Genomic DNA, 20500 nt, shown 5'->3' with positions numbered 1-20500 from the left:
TATAGTAAAACACAGTGCTAAATTGCTATGTGAATGTCATTTATCATGTTATTAAATGTTTCCTATTCTTTATCATTGTGCTTTACTCTAACCAAATTGGTTATAGTAAAACACAGTGCTAAATTGCTAAATGTCATTTATCATGTTATTAAATGTTTCTTATTCTTTATCATTGTGTTTTACTCTAACCAAATTGGTTATAGTAAAACACAGTGCTAAATTGCTATGTAAATGTAATTTATCATATTATTAAATGTTTCCTATTCTTTATCATTGTGTTTTACTCTAACCAAATTGGTTATAATTTATTTAATTTCATTTCAAAAGACATTTACCTAAATTGCTATTTAATTATAGTAAAACACTGTGCTAAATTGCTATTGTATTAAGGACGAGTTCCGAGAAGATGTATTCAAAGCTACAACCAATCAGAACAGTGTTAATCAATATAGTCCATGGCTACAGCCAATCAGAAACGTCCAAATCGCAATAACTCCTAGGCTAATAGAAATTATTGGTCCGAGTAGCCTTTTCAACCAGACGTTGCGAGGTTTAAAAAGTAAAACATGATTTACTCGCCAGTTTGGTATAGTTTATATACCTGATCCACACTGTAGATGGACTCCACAGAGTTTTCAGCCCTCTATATAATTTTTGCTCTTTTGACGTTCCATAGAAACAAAAACATTGAACATGGCCCATGGGGTAGGCCTACTGTACTGTAGGCTAGTCATTTTGTGTGCGAGAAAAACGTCTGTAAAATCATCAATTTAAAAATGTATTTGTTACTTTTTATGTGATTCTTTTTCATGAAAGTGCCAATTCTAAGGTGTGGTATTCAGAATAAATGTTAGGAGTTAAAATACAAGGCAGGTGCGAACGAAAGATAAATATTTGTAATCTTAGGTGTTGGGTCTTAGCTTTCGTGATCTTAGGTCTTAGGGGGTCTGAGCTTTCGTGGTCTGAGCGGGTGTGTCGAAAGCGAAGACCTCGAAAGCGAAGATCGAAGACCGAAGACCTCGAAAGCGAAGACCCTACGAAATGGTAGTGTGCACAAAATCCGACCAAAATCGATGATAACACCTTGAATTTACAGATTCTAAAAAAATATTTCGATTTTAATCGTTATGTTATCAAAAAAAATGACTTTATCTATGAACAAGCTCACGTGTTTTCGCCAATGGAGTTAATATGTGATATAGTTTTACGAACAAACACATCGCGCTATTTGCAAGGCGACGGACACACAAGAAGGACCTCGAATTGAATGCAATATTAAATGTCACTTTTTCCGATAACTTTGTATTGTAGCACACGTCGCCTACAATTTAAAGCCATAGCCAACTGTATAGAAAAGTATAGAAATAAACTACAGTAAAGTAAATAAATTAAAGTAAGTAAATTGTAAGAAGTAAAGGATGGCCATATGCTTATTTAGCCTAATTTTAGAGCCTATATAGGCCTATAAAAAGTGTCCGTATCATAGATTTTACACTTGTTTTTAAAAATGTTATACGTACGCGTGAATACAACTTAGAGATCCTTTTTTTTGCATTTAAATATTATTATGTTGATGTATGTTTATTATCTATAATATTTGCCTATTGTCTAAATGTATGAATAAATACAATAAGATATTTATTTTCCTTTAGTTATTCTGTATAGTATTTTAAACTTGTACATTTTCCCCATTGTAGCCAATACTACAGTATTACTGATTTAATTATTCGCCAGTTTAAAAATGTTTTTCTTATGTATTCATAATGGAAAAATAATATTATCAGTATCGGTTAGTGTGGTTGGCGAAGCGACAGTACTATGTAAAGAAGAAAAATGTAAAATAAATATTTCATTAACCAACGTATGAACTACTAAACGACAACATCCTACCGCAACGTATCGTATTGACGCGCGCGCAACATAAGAAATTAATACTCTTCTATCTATTTTTGCATCCCCTCTTACGATCGAGAATCATGATGAACGTAAAGCAGTCGGTGTTGAACACGTCGGTTCCCACTTATGATGACACGCAAGTTTGTTCTTAAGGCGCACTTTGCGTCGATCTGGAAACTAATTCCAGCTCTTAAAATATTTCCCGGGCCAAATTTGGCAGAATATATTCAAATTATGATTTGACAAGAAGTAAAAAGAACGAACGATACAGGCATCAGCGTTCTGCAAATTTTGGTTATAAATCGGTCGTTTCCTGCGACATATCATCTGTTTCACGGCTTCCATAATTCCGAATAATTATGCCGGCATTATGTCAACGTTCACAAAGACAAAAGCCATTCAAAACAAAGATTGAAATAAAAAATATTCCCTCCAAAATTACAAGTTGCCGATTTTGTTACGGTTGCAATGTGATTAGTGACGATAGTGTGTTCACGTTTAATTTATTTTTCAATATTAAAACGGGTGTTTATTCATATCGGTAATTACGTTTACCGACACTGTCAAAAGATTAGTTTAATGAAGTTCCACTCCCGCCAACCACAATTTTCCTCATCATCAAATAAAAAACTGACTTTTGTTTTCAAGCATTGCCCGTGGTGAATACAAAAAGAGATACTCTCTATAAATCTTTATTAAGTGATGGTGAATGTTTATCGGGCTTAACCACTCTAACCCCCAACCTTCTATCTCACAGGCTTGTGGTTGAGACGACTATTCAACAGTCTCCCGATTTTCAACAGATTGTCGACGTCCCGCTTCTAAATGTTTGCATCCCTGCCATGAGTGTCCATTAACAAAAGAAAACATAAAATTTTAATTAAGAAACAGGTTACCGGTTGTTGACCATTTAAATATAGAATTGACACTAATACAAACAAATCTAACAGAATTATACTATTATAACGGGTTAACGATCAAGAAAAATGTTCAGAGTGTGATGTCTATCGTTCGTTCTACAGTATTAGCCTTTTGTCAAATCATAATTTGAATACAGTATTATTTTTTACTTTGACAATACAAAGATATAAAATAAAGTTCCGTTAGTTCACGGTAAGCTATTGGGACGAACTGTCATTGGCCCGGGAAATATTTTAAGAGCTGAAATTGGTTTTCAGATCGACGCAAAGTGCGCCGTAAGAAAATAACGTTGCGTGTCATCACAAGTGGGAACCGATGTGTTCAACACCATTTCTGCTTTATTACGTTCATCATGATTCTCGATCGTAAGAGGGGATGCAAAATAGATAGATAGATAGATTTTCTGTTGCGCGCGCCAACGATACGTTGCGGCAGAATTTTTTTTGTTTAGTGGTTCATACGTTGGTTAATGAAATATTTATTTTCCAAAAAAGGAAAATAAATATTTCATTAACCAAAAAAAATTTACATTTTTCTTTACATCATCTGTCGCTTCTCCAACCACACTAAATATTCTGATACTGATATAGGCCCTATTATTTGTCTATTATGAATACATTAGAAAACATTTTGAAACTGGCGATTAAGTAAAATAGCAATAGTTACAATGGGAAAATGTAAAAGTTTAAATACAATACAGGAAAATGAATATCTTATTGTATTTATTCATACATTTAGATAATAAACAATAGGCAAATATTATAGATAAAAAACACATAGCAATATTTAAATGCAAAAAAGATCTCTGTACCTAACATTTAAAAGCAAGTGTAAAATCTATGATACGGACACTTTTTATAGGCCTATAGGCTCTAAAATAAACCTAAATACCGGGCCTACCGCCATCCTTTACTTCTTACAATTTACTTACTGTAGTTTATTTCTATACTTATAAACAATTGGCTATGATTTTAAATTGTTATCGGAACAAGTGACATTTCATGTGCGAGGTCCTTCTTGTGCGTCCGTCGCCTTCCAAATAGCGCGATGTGTTTGTTCGTAAAACTATATCACATATTAACTCCATTGGCGAAAACACGTGAGCTTGTTCATAGATAAAGTCATGATTTTTTATAATATAACGATTAAAATTGAAATATTTTTTCAGGATTTGTAAATTCAAGGTGTTATCACGATTTTGTATGATTTTGGTCGGATTTTGTGCACACTACCATTTCGTAGGGTCTTCGCTTTCGAGGTCTTCGGTCTTCGATCTTCGCTTTCGAGGTCTTCGCTTTCGACACACCCTGGTCTGAGCTTTCGTGACACCCTGATCAAGCTGCCATTGAAAAACAACATTGTAACCTTCAACCTAAGTCAGAAGATATACAGGTGAAAGTTGAAAATCTCTCGGCTTCCTGGGACCAAGTAGGTTATAATTTGGCATATTTAAAAAAATATTTTAACATAAAATATACTTACACTAACTATTTAATACATACTGTATATTTCATTTTTCATAACCTATTTGACATCTGTATGCTTACATAGCAGTATTTTGTTATATAGAATTAAAGTGAGTAAATACCAATAAACATTTGACAAAATGAGGAAATTATTATGTTTTTGTTTTTATTCAACAGGTTAATGGTGAAACCTCTATGACAATGGTCCTAAAGAATATCAGTCTATCAGTAAAACCTGGAGAGGTATTGGCAATAGTAGGGCCTGTTGGCTGTGGCAAGGTATGGCTGACTTAAATCTGACAGACCTAAAATTTGACTGACTTAATTTTGACTAACTTAATTTTAACTGACTTAATTTTGGCTGACTTAATATTGGTTGAATTAATATTGGCTGACTTAATTTTGACTGACTTTATTATTATTTACTTATATTCTAGTCTTCCTTGTTGATGGGGATTATGAAAGAGCTTCCTCATTTGACTGGCACCGTAGAGGTTACTGGCAGGCTAGCTTATGCATCACAACTACCGTGGGTCTTCTCAGGCACTGTAAAAGAGAACATTCTATTTGGAAAGCCATACGATAAAGAGCAGTTTAACCATGTGATTGAAATATGTGCCTTAAAAAAAGTAAGTATGTTTGTTTGTGTACTGATCCAGTCTTATCAACTAATAGACAAATGGTTTACATCATGTCAAATAAGTACAGTATGCAAACGTATATTTGCAATATTAACTTTTCGGTCTTTTTAATAACAGGACATTAAAGTTTTACCAAAGAAGGAGGAGACAATAGTTGGTGAACGTGGAGTAAACCTTAGCGGAGGTCAAAGGGCAAGGATTGGTCTAGCAAGAGCGATTTACAATGATATGGATGTATATCTTCTGGATGACCCCCTAAGTGCAGTGGACACTGAAGTTGGAAAACACCTGTTTGATATGTGAGTTATTTATTATGTCATTGATTCATTGTATTATACAAGATTGTGTTTGATTCTTTGATTTTTTTCGGACAGGTGATGACCTAGGTCATAGGTCATCACAAATAAAATACTCCATCTTATTTCCTAGGGGTCATTTTGAGGGGGTGAACTATTCTACCCAGCCAAGCGATCACTTCTTGTAAATTTAAACAACTTCCAACTTGATTGGTTGTGTTTATTAATATTTCTATTAATCTTTCAGATGCATCAGAGATGGTTTAAAAGACAAACCATGTATCTTGGTTACACACCAACTTCAATATTTGAAAAGTGTTGATAAGATTCTTGTTATGACTGACGTAAGTTCAACCTTATACTAATACATTTGTCCACTTAATAATATTTGTATCTTTTTGTACTGTTCTGTTTATACATAGGCAGTTTTATGAACAATTATAATGCAAAAGATAGGATATTAGAGTTCAGCACTTAATTTTACACTTTTTTGATAATTTTAGGGTGAGATTGCAGGATATGGAACATATAAGGAACTTCAATCTTCTGGAATTGATTTTTCTTCGTTACTTAAGGAGCGTAAAGACGAGAACGAGGATTCAGTTAGCTATCAGGGGTCAACATGTGGGTCAGAAAAGCTGCAGTACACTTCACAGACATCTATAACTGAATCTGTAGATTCAACAGTAAGCATCATTTGCAGTTCCATTAAAATATCCATTTCAGGTTCATTTTAAACATTACAATGTCAAGCCGGTAGCCAGTGGGATTTGATGGTTCAAATGAACCCCCACCCCCACCCTCTTGACTGAAATTACCTTTTTCAACTACAGACCAGGAGCATAAAATAAAGCCTCACTAGCCTAGCTTTTGACGGATTTTGCCCTATTATTTTAAACAAACCCTCCTACTGCAAAATTCCTGGCTACAGTATGGTACTTGCTACTTACTAGTTGAAAAAAGTTGCTTTTAAACTATGTTAAAACAGAAATTTAATGTTTAAAAACATTAAATTTCTGTTTTAACATAGTTTAAAGAGAGAAAAGAAACCGAATTCCATTGTTTGGTGGTGTGGTAATTAACAATTACTCGAAAACATTAGGCTATAGCCTTGTCTATACTGTCAAACTTTATGCGACAAAAAATGTGATGTGCCCATATATGGACATGATGATGTCATATCACCACCATATTTGGGCACATCAAACTTTGTTTGTCAAACTAGTTTGATAGTGTAGACAGAGCTTTAGACTAAGTGCAGAAAATAAAGCCTATTTTTTGTGTTCAGTTTGCAGAGGAGGGTGAAGAGGAGGAGACTAAGGCTGTTGGTACCGTGTCCAGCATGGTTTACAGACGCTACTTTGCTGCTGGTGGCGGTATTTGCTTCTTAATGTTCTTTACACTTGCAAATATTACAGTTCAGGTACTTGCCTCTTTGTTTTGCTCATGAAATCCTTTGTACTTGACTCTAGTATTTGCTCATGAAATCCTATGTACTTGGCTCTGTTTTTTGCTCATGAAATCCTATGTACTTGGCTCTGTTTTTTGCTCATGAAATCCTATGTACTTGTCTCTGTTTTTTGCTCATGAAATCCTATGTACTTGGCTCTGTTTTTTGCTCATGAAATCCTATGTACTTGTCTCTGTTTTTTGCTCATGAAATCCTATGTACTTGGCTCTGTTTTTTGCTCATGAAATCCTATGTACTTGGCTCTGTTTTTTGCTCATGAAATCCTATGTACTTGGCTCTGTTTTTTGCTCATGAAATCCTATGTACTTGGCTCTGTTTTTTGCTCTTGAAATCCTATGTACTTGGCTCTGTTTTTTGCTCATGAAATCCTATGTACTTGGCTCTGTTTTTTGCTCATGACATCTTATGTACTTGGCTCTGTTTTTGCTCATGACATCCTATGTACTTGGCTCTGTTTTTTGCTCATGAAATCCTATGTACTGTTGGCTCTGTTTTTTGCTCATGAAATCCTATGTACTTGGCTCTAGTTTTTTTCTCAAAAGCTTTGAATTGAATTTTATGAGTTATAAATTTCACAAACAATACAACAATTTATAAAATAAAAGTAGACAAATATTTTAGGCAAAAGTACAAGTAAGTACTTATTAAATTAATTGTCTTTTTTAATGTTAAAAAGACAACAACCTGTGACGGCAGAGAAAATGTATACAGCAATTCAGTCTGCTTCTGTTTCATCCTGTCACCGTCACAGGTTTTTGTTATGTTTTGTTATGTTTCTGTCTTGACAAGATAAATAAAATGAAAAAAAAAAATGAAAAAATTATATTAACATTTTCTTTTGGTTTTAGTCGTTTTTCAATGCTTCAGATTGGTGGCTGTCTTACTGGGTGTACCAAGAAGAACTGGCCTTTTCTGAATATGAATCAATGAATTTAACAAATGCTGTAAGTGTAGTAATTAGCTAACCATTAATTTGTAGACTATTATTAACAATTTAATAATTACCATGGGTCATTAAGCTCTGTCTACACTATCAAACTTTATGTGACAAAAAAATATATATGGACACATGATGATGTCATATCACTACCATGTTTAAGCATATCACTACCATATTTGGGCACATCACACTTTTTTTGTTAAACTAGTTTGATAGTGCAGACCTTAAGAGGGCCTAATCAGAAAATCCTCAGTTTTCAGTTAAGCTACTAAGTACCTTTACCATTCTAATATGGTTGTATCTATTGCTTCTCCTAAGGAAATTATGTACTGTATATGAAATAAACAAAGTGTACCATTAATTTATAAACATTTTTGTTGTTAATTTTAGACTGCAGAGCCGTTTGTTGAAGAGTTTGATTCAAAATGGTATATTTATATATTTTGCGGTTTAACTGCCGGTTTGTTTGTTATGAGCTTTGTCAGATCATTTATGACCTTTAACCTGGCGGTAAATGCTTCTGAGAATTTGCATAATGAAATGTTCCAAGCCATAGTCAGAGCGCCAATGAGATTCTTCGACACAAACCCTATTGGTAAGATTTGAATATATGTTTAATTTTGGAGATATTCCGTTTTTTAGAGTGAAAGGATTTTGGAAAGTCGACTATAGGCCTATATTATCTTATATAAATAATCATTTGTTAAATGTGTGTTTTTAGGTCGAATTCTCAATAGATTTGCTAAAGATATTGGTTTCATGGACGATCTTCTTCCATTAACATTAGCACATGTTGTCCAGGTATTATTTGTGAATTCAGTATACATTAGAAGAACTTCTATTAAGGGGACACATTCAGGACCAAAATGGATCCCCTTAAAGGTCTCCTCTGAACAGACAAGTTTCTAATGTAATATTATTCAACTGTATAACAGACATTTTTGGGCTGCCTAAAGGTTTTTCGTTTATCAAAACTTAACATTATTTATAACATCATCAAAAAAAAAATGTATGTTAAAATTTATGTTTACATTTGTCACCAGATTTCATTGATGGTTTTTGGGGCCATAGTTACTGTAGCCATCTTCAATCCAATTGTTCTCATCTTTGTTGTACCACTTGGTGTTGTTTTCGTTTTTGTGAGGCTGTATTATTTGCATACATCTCGTGATGTCAAACGAATGGAGGGATTAAGTAAGTTTTCTTAAAGCTCCGTCTACACTATAAAAAAAGTGATGTGCCCATATATGGACACGAGGACGTCATATCACTATCACAACACACTAGTTTGATAGACAGAGCTTTAGATATTTTTTTCAGAACTATCTTCTCATCATTATCAACATACTGTGCATATTGATGTTTGAGTATAGTCACCAACCCATTGGCTGGTCACATTATGAAAAAATAGAGTTTCCCAAATTCTTACATTTTTATGTTTTAAACATTTTAGATTTTGTTTATGTGTTTGTTTTCTGTTTTAGTTAATATTAACTGGTTTTAAAATTGATCATTTTGTCGCACAATTAAAAAACTATTGAAAGATCCAATTTATTTATAGCATGTAGTCCAGTTTTCTCACACTTATCAGCAACGCTACAAGGCTTAAGTACAGTGAGAGCGTTCCAGGTACAGCAGTCTTTCACGGATCAGTTTGAGTTTTACCAGGACCGTCACTCGCAGGCATGGTACTTGTTTTTAACCACGTCAAGGTATTTTGGTGTCTGGTTGGATTGGTTAGCTGTCATGTTTGTTGCAGTGGTTACTTTTGGATCTCTGATTGTATCGAGTGGTAATTAGATTTTGTTATATTAAATTACTTTCGGCTAAACACGTTAGAACACAGGTTCTCGTCAGATCACCGAAGTTAAGTAACGTTGGGCCTGGTTAGAGCCTGGATGGGAGACCATATTAGAGTATCGGGTGCTATGGAGCTGGGGTCCCGTTAGGCATTTTAAATCAGCACTGCTAACTCTTATGGCAGCCCCTGCATCTAGTATCTGACTCAGACGTATTGGCTTATGTCTTTCCTCTGGTTAAGGTAAGCTCTTGATCAATAATAGGACCAACCAAACAGTCCTGGCTTAGTTTCATCCATCATTCAGATGAATGTAAAAACTAATTGAAATTGTGGTTCACGACATCGGCGGCCTAAACAAAACAAAGAACAAATTGCTTTTAAAGTACAGTATAATATGGTCTTTAAATGTAACTCTAGGTAAAACATTTCTATCTATAAACCCTTGCAAAAACATTGATAATACTTGAGTATCGAACACAATATAAACAAGCTCACTGCATACATTTTGCTCTGAGCTGGTCTTGCTAAAACCATAATTTGTATTTATTTTAAGTTTCTGAGAATGAGAATCTCAATTCCGGCGCTGTCGGTTTATCATTGAGTTATGCGTTGAGCTTGATGGGAGCTTTCCAGTGGGGTGTCCGACAATCAGCTAAGTTGGAAAACTTCGTAAGTAACTCTAAATAGATTATGGTAGACAACTTAATACACATTTGACTCTCAGACTGGATTACTTATTCGATTGAGGCGCTCATTTGAAACTGTGGCTTACTTATTTGTTTTATGTGTGCTGACATAACATTAATTGACTTATATTTTAATCTTTATAAGAATTGCCCTCATTCACCAGAGTGAGCATATTATAATTTGTAAAAAACTTTAAGAAAAAAAATCCATACTGTATTACAAATATCTTTAGATGACGTCAACTGAGCGTGTCATTGAATACACCGACATTGAGCCTGAAGCGCCGTTTGAGACAGACTTGAAACCGTCGCCAGACTGGCCTAAGTACAGTATGGTATCATAAAGTTTGAAAGAGCTTCATTGTCATACTATGACGGTGGACCACCAGTATTAAAAAGACTTTATTGTTGCATACGAGCTAAAGAGAAGGTAACCTCATTCATTATTTAAAAAATGCATTTTCACACCTACTTATTTGGTGTTAAGCTCTGTCTACACTATCAAATTGTATGTGAAAAAAGATGTGATGTGCCCATATATGGACATGATGATGTCATATCACCACTATATTTGTGCATATCACTACCATATTTGGACACATCACATTTTTGTTGTCAAACTAGTTTGACAGTGTAGACAGACCTTTAGGTTCAGGTTTCAACCACTGAATAGCGTTGCCGTGAATTTAACCTAACACTAGAAAATATTAGTAGATGCAAAAGTTTCGTAGCGACAAAGTCCTTACAGTAGCTGCGAGTGTAAAAAATGTTAAATTGAAGTACTTTTAAAGGCTAATTTACACAGATGAGTGGTGACGGTAATAAAAATATAAAATCTATGTTATTCCTTATGATCATTTACAAGCTATGCGTGGGACATGCTATGCAGTTTTCTGCTTACCGTGACCCCTCGTCTGTGTAAATTGGCATTAAGTGTGGATTGGCATTTTCTCTCCATTAATAGCCACTTTGAATTCAATAATTGTTTTTCAGGTGGGTGTTGCAGGGCGAACTGGTGCTGGTAAAAGCTCTTTAATGACTGCTTTATTACGCTTGGCTGAACCCACTGGCAATATTATGATAGACGGTGTTCTAACCAGTGACCTTGGTTTGCATGACCTACGAAAAAACATTTCAATTATCCCTCAAGTAGGTGAAATATGACTTTATGAACTGTAAATATTGATAATGCAACCTTTCATTCATTCATTAAATCTTTTATTTCGGAATCTGGTCCATAATAATAATAATAATTTATTTGGAGATTACACTTTTACAACAGTGGCACTCGACCAAATGGAAGGTGCATCCAAGAGAAATATACAAAAAAAAAACATGATATAGAAAATAACAATTACAATAAAAAGTCGACGTAGGTCAACATGTCAAAACAATTCAACTACAGTAACTACAATACCATTGAACTGACACCTAAAAATACAAAATAACAAGAAATAAACATATAGAATAGGTAGGAACTGTACAATATAAAATGAATTGGGCAACAACAATGTAGACCTAACACTATAATGAGATAGATATCAATCATTTAGTGAGATAGATATCAATCATTTAGTTTGATTGATATGAACATTACTCGCCTAGAACAATACATCTGTGTGCCCAAGCTCTTTTAACATAGTGCTTACAGTAACAATCAAAGATATTTGATATGGAATCGACGTCATACATATAATGATAGTAGTTATCAGTTCCACCTAATACAAGATTTAATTTGGTGTTCAGGTCACCAGAGATAAAATTTTCCCATACATCTAAATGATTGATATCGATTAACATATATTCTAATTTGGTATATTCTTCAATCCTTATGCCATTGAGTTGGTTACATGTGAATAGAAAATGTTGAATGTCTTCTAAACCATTCTTACACATTTTACAGATACCATCATATTCAGGAAGCCACTTACAACTCCTGTGACCTAAAGGAAGGGTGTTAGAACGTAGTTTGAATTTGAGGCTAGATCCTAGAAAGTCTGTACAATCCAATAAATATTTTTCAAGGCACGGATTAGACTTAATAAGAGAGTATGTCTGAAGTGACGATTTTCTTAGCATTTCACTTTTCCAAAATGCAATGTTTGTGTCATGCATCAACTCTTTAAATCTCTTAACCCAATGACTATCAGGGTCATTGCCAAGGTAGGAAGTTTCGAAAATTGAGTCAATGTCCATATTAATAGACGCACACGTCTTAGCAAAACTGGGAATCAGTTTATAGCGTGGTTCTACATTTGTTGAACTTAGACACGTATTAAGCATAAAGTTAGGCCAACGGTGTTTATCCATGTTCATTACATAATTAATAAATTTGGCTCTAGATATATCTTGAATAACTTTAATTGGAACCCACCCTAAATCCCCATACAAGGCCTCTTTAGGTGTATTTCTACTAGCTTTTAAGATGTACCGCGCCATTTGTAATTGAAGTGACTCAATTTTATCAATATCTTTCCTGCTTTGGCTAACCCACACTGAACAAGCATAATTTATTGTAGGAAGAGCAATTGTTTTCCATAGAATGTCACCATAGAAAATTCTACTAAAATTATCAAATCGGTCTATAATTGACTTAATATAAGCAATGACTCTATTGCCTTTATTGATGATTTGGTCGATGTGAAAATGATCTGAAATATTTCTTGATATGTAAGTACCAAGATATTTATAGGTTTCAACCTCAGAAATATATTGATCGCCCAATTTCCACATCTTATTGTTTATGCGCTGTCCAACAATAAGGACCTTCGACTTTTCATGATTAAAATTTAATTTCCATGACTTTGCAAATTTAGATGCTAGATTGAGCATCTCACTCAGATCATTTTCATTGTTTGCCATAAGTACAACGTCGTCTGCCCAAAAAAGGCTACCCATGCATACATTATAATACGAACACCTAGATCATGTTTTTTGAGTAATTTGGTAAACTCGTGCATAAGAATACAAAACAAAGTCGGTGATAAAACACATCCCTGTTTAACTCCTCCATCAATATTAAAGAATTTAGTGTGTATTTTACCAAATCTTACTTTACCTTGCACATCGTGATATAAACTATCGATTAATTTCCATAGCCTACCTCTAATCCCAATATTCCATGCTGCCATTAGCATTCCTTCCCTCCAAACCGTATCGAATGCTTTTTTAAAATCTAAGAAAGCCATGAAGGTTTTTTTCCCTTCAAGCAGACGACAGGAAGCTATGCTTTTGAGGGTAAATATGTGATCCTCACATCGTCGCGAAGGTCTAAACCCTCCCTGTACTTCTGACAACACATTTTTATCTTCCAGAAAGTCAGAAATATTGTTTGAAATGATTCGGTTAAATATTTTCGAGATACATGGAGTAAGGGAAATCCCCCTGTAGTTATTAAGATCCCTGCGGTCCCCCTTTTTATGAACGGGTACAATAATACTTTTATTCCAGTCATTTGGAACTTTTTCTAAAGCAATTATTCTATTAAATAAAGAAAGGATTGACATATTCAAACATTGACCACCATTTTTTAAAATTTCATTAGTGATCGTGTCAATTCCAGGAGATTTATTGTTCTTTGACCTTAAAATTGCGGTTTCAACAATATCTAAATTCAATTCAACATCTGAGAGAAATTCATCATTGTCGGTATTAATTTGTTTAGTTCGTTCATCAATTTCGGCCAAATTAGTTTTACCTAATGTTTGCCAGTAATCAAGGGCTATTTGGTTCATTTCCTTTTCGTCGGAGACTATTTCACTAGAATAGTACAGTACAACTCTTCATAACAAAATCTTCTATCAACTAAAAGTTGTGGTAAGTCATGTCTCGGTCACATTCTATAGTCGCCGTACAGATGGGCTGCTACAACATTACTCCTATGAATGGATGCCTAGTTGGTGACAAGAACGCTAGTTGATCATACCCAGTACCGTTTTGATTTTATGTTCATTCGCGAAACCACCTTACGCCAATATACATTATGTCTATCAACACAAATTATCTTCATACGGCATTGAGTATGGCAATGGCATACTTATTTCTTGCATCATTAAATTTGTAGGATCCAGTATTGTTCAGCGGATCGCTTCGCAGGAACCTCGATCTCTTTGGAGACCATACGGAAAGTGATTTATGGAAAGCTTTGGAAGAGGTTTGATGTTTTAATTTTAGTTTAATTTGGAAGTGGTTTTTTTAACAGTGGTTTCAAGAAAATTGGCTGCTGGACAATTTTGGGACCCACCAAAGTCTCCACCTAATAGGGTTGACTGTACAATATATTATTATATTTGTTATTATTATTATTATTATTATTATTATTCTCAAGACAGTTTCGACAAGCTGTCAGCTAGACTTCGTCAGTTGTTGTGTGTTACATGCCGATTACTCATGGTTTACAATACATGAACTCTATCTCATTACTAAATCTAAACCAGGATGAAAATGTTTTCATGTTTTTATTTTGTGTGTAAAATTTACAGTAGATTATTTGAATATGATATTTGCTTTTGCAATCATCTTTCTCTTTAAGCTCTATCTACACTATAAAAAAAAATGTGATATTCCCAAATATGGTATTAATATTTCCAAATATGGTATTGATATTACATCATCATGTCCATATATGTGCACATCACATTTTTTTGTCACATAAAGTTTGATAGTGTAGACAGTATAGTAATTCTTTACTCAGGTTCAACTTAAGGTAACAGTGTCGGAATTTCCCGAGAAACTAGAATCACAAGTAACAGAAGGTGGCACTAATTTCAGTGTAGGTCAACGGCAACTATTGTGTCTTGCTCGTGCGGTGCTCAGACACACTCGTATTCTGGTTGTTGATGAAGCCACTGCCAATGTGGATATCAAGTAATTAAAAAAAATATTTAGTAGTTTATATTGCATAAATTTAAGCTCATTTATTTTGATTTGAGTTTAGAGCCAATGATTTTCGTATATATTTCCGACTATTTTAAGTTAAAAAAGCATAGTAACCAGTAGTGAAAGCATTGAGGTGGAGCGGCCGTGCTGAGGTGAAATGTTATACAGTCGCCATCGCTAAAACAAAAAAGCTATTGTGCATGTGTAAGCAAAGATTTTTTGCTGCCCTCTAATATTAGTGTTTTGTACATGCGCCAAGTAAAATTTACCATTTAAATTTTAAGACAATTTTTCTGCTAAGACGGTTTGATAAATAAGCTTATAAGCTTAAGTTATAGGCTTAAACATTTCAGCTTAAGCAAAAATATAAGCAAATATTGATAAATGCCAAGCCAGAAGATCCAGTCAGTCAATGAAGTGAAATAATAATTAAAACATGTTTTAAGTAAATCTATTATTGTGACTTATTGTTTTTTTTTATTTCTCAGAACTGACACACTTATTCAAGCTACCATTCGTGAAAAGTTTAAACACTGTACTGTGCTAACAATTGCACACAGACTAAACACAATTATGGATTCAGATCGGATTCTGGTAATTATTATTATTATGTAATTTTCATTTTTTAATAAAAGTATTCCCTGCAATGGCCCAGGGCTGATCCAGGATTTCTTAAATGTCGGAGTGCTAACATCATAATATTAATACTAAGTTAAGTTAAATTTATATCTCAAAGATAAGCAATAAAATAACCAATATTTGGTACCAACGTCATTTTATATGAACTTTAAAGTTTTATATTTTAATGAAATTTAAGGAATTTTAACATTTTTCTAATTTATTTTTTAATCTGCATTTTAACTTTATGAATCCTCTTGTATCGTTATGTTATGAATGTCGTCTATTGTATATTTTGTATTGTTTTTAAGAGCTGTACTGCTGTAGTACAGCTGTTAGAGCAACCCTTGCAAAACAAAGTTGATAAATAATAGTGCTACCACCAGCTAGATCCACTGTTATGGCCATCTTGAAAACGATATTAAATTTGTTTAACTTTGGATTCTATTAGTTTCATAATAAGCTCTGTCTACACTATCAAACTTTATGTGACAACAAAATGTGATGTGCCCAAATATGGACATGTTGATGTCATTATTAGTACCATATTTAAGCATATCACTACCATATTTGGCCACACTTTTTTTGTCAAACTAGCTTTGATAGTATAGACAGAGCTTTAGGCTATCGGAAATATATGATATAGTTCTTGTCAGTTGCCAGCATGCAAAATTCAGTTCTGCATCCAAAAAGTTTATTTTGGTTTTTAAAGAAATAATATTGTACCGACTTTTTCAGATTCTTGATGAAGGGAAAATCGCTGAATTTGATGAACCGTACGTTCTCCTACAAAAAGAGGACGGGTTTCTTTCGAAGATGGTTTATGAAAGTGGACGAACAGAAGCGGCAAAATTATTAGAAATTGCAAGAGAAAAGTATTATCATAATAATTCAAGTGATCCATACGGATTTAGTGAGAAAGACATTCCAACATCACCTCTTAGTAAGCTCATTCCGGAAGGAGTTGTGAATCTTACAATAGAAACAAACTTATGATATTACTGTACTGATATCAAATGACCTACCTTCATACATGTACCAACACTGGGAGACTCCGTATTTTAGACTCATCTCCCGGCCTAACATCGTGCTCTCGAATTCCCACATTTTCTCTCGGATTATAAAGATAACTGAATTGTTATGTACTGTATGTGTTGTGTTGTTTTCTGCATTCAATATAAAAAAGCTGATACGCAAGTGTATTTATGATATTTCAGCCATTGTACAACCATTTGCGGTCATAATTTTCCCCCGATTCGATTCCCCTCACATAGCCACCACGCGATACGGCTTGTCACACACTGCACTCCTTCTCCTGGTTTAAAAAATAAATAGAGGATCTAAAAACACACATCACCACCCGTTATGTTTTAATTCAGATGTTGGCATGTATGACATATATACGTATTATGTTAACAATATTATTTTGCTTTTATTTGTAAAAACTGGTGCAAAGAAGAGTTACTTGATTTTAGTTTTAATGATTACATGTTACATTACAAAAAATACCCATTTCTAATGATTAAAAATATATCACCTGAACATTTTAAAAATAGACTACTAAACTATTTAAGTAAGCACTGAAGACAAAACTACTCTATTTGGATAGCCATCGCCAGGGGATAAGTTGCCCCGGGTGTAGTTGTCCAGTTTTCTGGGTGGTAGTTGTCCAGTTTTCTGGGTGGTAGTTGTCCAGGGGGTAATAGTCTGCACTTTTTAAGTAATTGACCAGGTTGTCATAATTCCAGAATTATGTAAACAAATATTATAATAATAAATATGCAAATTATTTATTAACTGTTAAAGAAATGACATGGCTGCTATCAGTAATTCCTTCTATGCTTGTTGTATATATTATTGTACAGTAACTTGGTATTTTTTTAACATCTATTAAAAAATTTGGTACAAAATCATGTGGTGTCTCCTGTGTGTATTCTCAAATATTTTTTCAAATACCCACTCTTTTAAATTTCTTCCCACAATGTTCACATTCATATGTTGTCTCTCCTGTGTGTATTCTCAAATGCAATTTCAAATCCCCACTTTTCTAAATTTCTTCCCACAATGTTAACATTCATATGGTGTCTCTCCTGTATGTATTCTTAAATGTGTTTTCAAATCCCTATTTTGTTTAAATTTCTTCCCACAATATTCACATTCATATGGTGTCTCTCCTATGTGTATTCTCAAATGCATTTTCAAATTCCCATTTTGTTTAAATTTCTTCCCACAATATTCACATTCATATGGTGTCTATCCTGTGAGTATTATCAAATGCATTTTCAAATACCCACTCTTTTGAATTTCTTCCCACAATGTTCAAATTCATATGTTGTCTCTCCTGTGTGTATTCTCAAATGCATTTTCAAATCCCCACTTTTCTAAATTTCTTCCCACAATGTTCACATTCATATGGTGTCTCTCCTGTGTGTATTCTCAAATGTGTTTTTAAATGCCCACTGTCATTGAATTTCTTCCCACAATGTTCACATTCATATGGTGTCTCTCCTGTGTGTATTCTCAAATGTGTTTTTAAATGCCCACTGTCATTGAATTTCTTCCCACAATGTTCACATTCATAGTATTTTGACTCTCAAGTGACGCAACATCAGATTGGTCGCTTGTGATTGGTCAAATTGCTTGCATTGCGCGTACGTCTTTGAATTGCAATCTTAGTTGCAATCATAAACAAATGAGTTATTTAACTTTAAAAATTCAAAACTTAGGTATGGCGCGCCAAGCTGTAATTTATTCGGAAATAAAGATATCTTATTTTTGTGGATTTTTACTTTTATGTTGAACCAAAACGAACGAAAAGGAATAAAATTACCTTCGTGACGTTTCGCCGACAATCTGTCAGCTGCTTCAGACCATGGAGGTATAAAAATACCTCCATGTTCAGACTAATGCCTGGGTTGGAATGGTCTGGTTTTTTGTAAGTGACGCTGAACAGCGCCACCAGCCGTCTGGTTGGTATTGACGATAGAGCGTCTCCGCTGGCCCGCCTCCTGCTTCAACTTTTTTCAGCAAACTATCATATGTATGTGGGAGGTCATACCCACCAATGTCTCTGTTGATATTATGTGGTCTTTTTCTTATGCAGATAGATTCTTTTATCTTTCTTTTGTCTGTCTGTGCTTCTTTTTCAATAACTCTCGCATTCCAATTTGGAATATGGTCATTCCCTATAGCGTGGTCAGTTATGGCTGACTTATGTAAAACCTGGGACGAAGAATTTCTATTTGCACGTGTTCTAACTACTTGGTTGTGTGTTGATACGTCTTTTTTATGTTCCCCAATTCTTGTATTCAGTGCCCTTCCGGTCTCTCCTATATATACTTTCTCACAGTTTAGACAGTTCACTTCGTATATAACCCCGCACATGTCTTCCGTTTTTATTCTATCTTTTGGGTGGACCACTCCATTCTTTAATTTATTACTTGGAATGAAGAAAGCTCTATCGTCAATACCAACCAGACGGCTGGTGGCGCTGTTCAGCGTCACTTACAAAAAACCAGACCATTCCAACCCAGGCATTAGTCTGAAGCAGCTGACAGATTGTCGGCGAAACGTCACGAAGGTAATTTTATTCCTTTTCGTTCGTTTTGGTTCAACATAAAAGTAAAAATCCACAAAAAAAAAAATATTATTTGGAACCAGATGAATTTATTCAATGTAAAGATATCTTAGTTTAAAACTAAGATATCTCTATTAATAGAGATATCTCTATTTAAAACTAAGATATCTTAGTTTTAAATAGAGATAGCTTAGTTTTTAATAGAGATATTTTAGTTTTAAATAGAGATATTTCTGTTAATAGAGATATCTCTATTTAAAACTAATATCTCTATTTAAACTAAGATATCTCTATTAATAAAGATATCTCTATTAATAGAGATATCTTAGTTTTGTTTCCGCTTCAGTGTTTTATGGGTAATACGATTTTCCATCTGTGACTGAGGTATGGTCATATTGCCATATTGTAACAATATCTTATCATCGTCCCAGTTGTAATATAAGAGGCTATAATGAAACAAAAGGGAACAGAGGCAGAAACAGGATGTTTGAGAAAAAAAATGATGAGGCTTATAATGAGCACATATTATAATGAGCACATAAACACGTTTCCATGCATTCTAACCGAAAAAAGAGAGAAAAAAACCATGGTACAGTTTGATCACTATTTAATTATGGATGACAGCAGTTTCTATGTATAATTTTGAATACGTTTTCGTGAAATAGCTTGGCGGATAACCGATCTTATTTTATGGTAAAACAAATTTGAAGTGCCTCTGTTCTAGAAATTTTATTTCGGTCATAGAAAATTGTTTATAAGACATGTGTTAATCAGTCAGTCAGTGGGGAGGAGTAGAAGATGTAGATGATGATAATTGTTATCTCAAAGTTTGTAATACGACAAATAAATTTAAACGTGAACATGTCGATACTCATTGCAATGAAACCGATTATCGTCCTTTTGGGCCGTCTTTATTTTGTACATTTTTATTATACTACTAAATTGGAAAGGGGAAACAAGACTAGTTTGAGAGAACACAAAACTCAGAATGCGTGGTATACACAAGTAAATAATTTGTCCGTTTGTGATGTCGATGCGTGTCCCTTTTCACTTCTGTTTACTAGTTGTTTCAACCTTTGAAAGGCTCGATATAAGAACCCACCTCCTTTGGATATGCCCGGCCCCGGGATCTGCCTTTTAATTATGCATGTTTCAAATGCATGAAAAGTTTATTATTACAGCTCGAAACTCCACAAAATTAATACAGTACAATCGGCTCTCTCTGCAACAATTTTATTATAATATTTTTCCATTTCATAATATACTAATAATACTAGTTGTAGCAGTGTAGCTTATACCTGTCTAACCT

The 20500-nt window shown here is 34.0% G+C and overlaps 1 pseudogene; it reads left to right on the top strand.

Moving 5' to 3' along the window:
• LOC140055417 (ATP-binding cassette sub-family C member 4-like) overlaps nt 1–17515 on the top strand; it is a 49285-nt pseudogene extending 31770 nt beyond the window's left edge.
• Nucleotides 17516–20500: the final 2985 nt, after the last annotated feature.

Source organism: Antedon mediterranea, chromosome 1, assembly GCF_964355755.1.
Source record: "Antedon mediterranea chromosome 1, ecAntMedi1.1, whole genome shotgun sequence".
Classification (NCBI taxonomy): Eukaryota; Metazoa; Echinodermata; class Crinoidea; order Comatulida; family Antedonidae; genus Antedon; species Antedon mediterranea.
The sequence above is the reverse complement of the archived record's forward strand: the minus strand, read 5'-3'. Positions and strand labels throughout refer to the sequence as shown.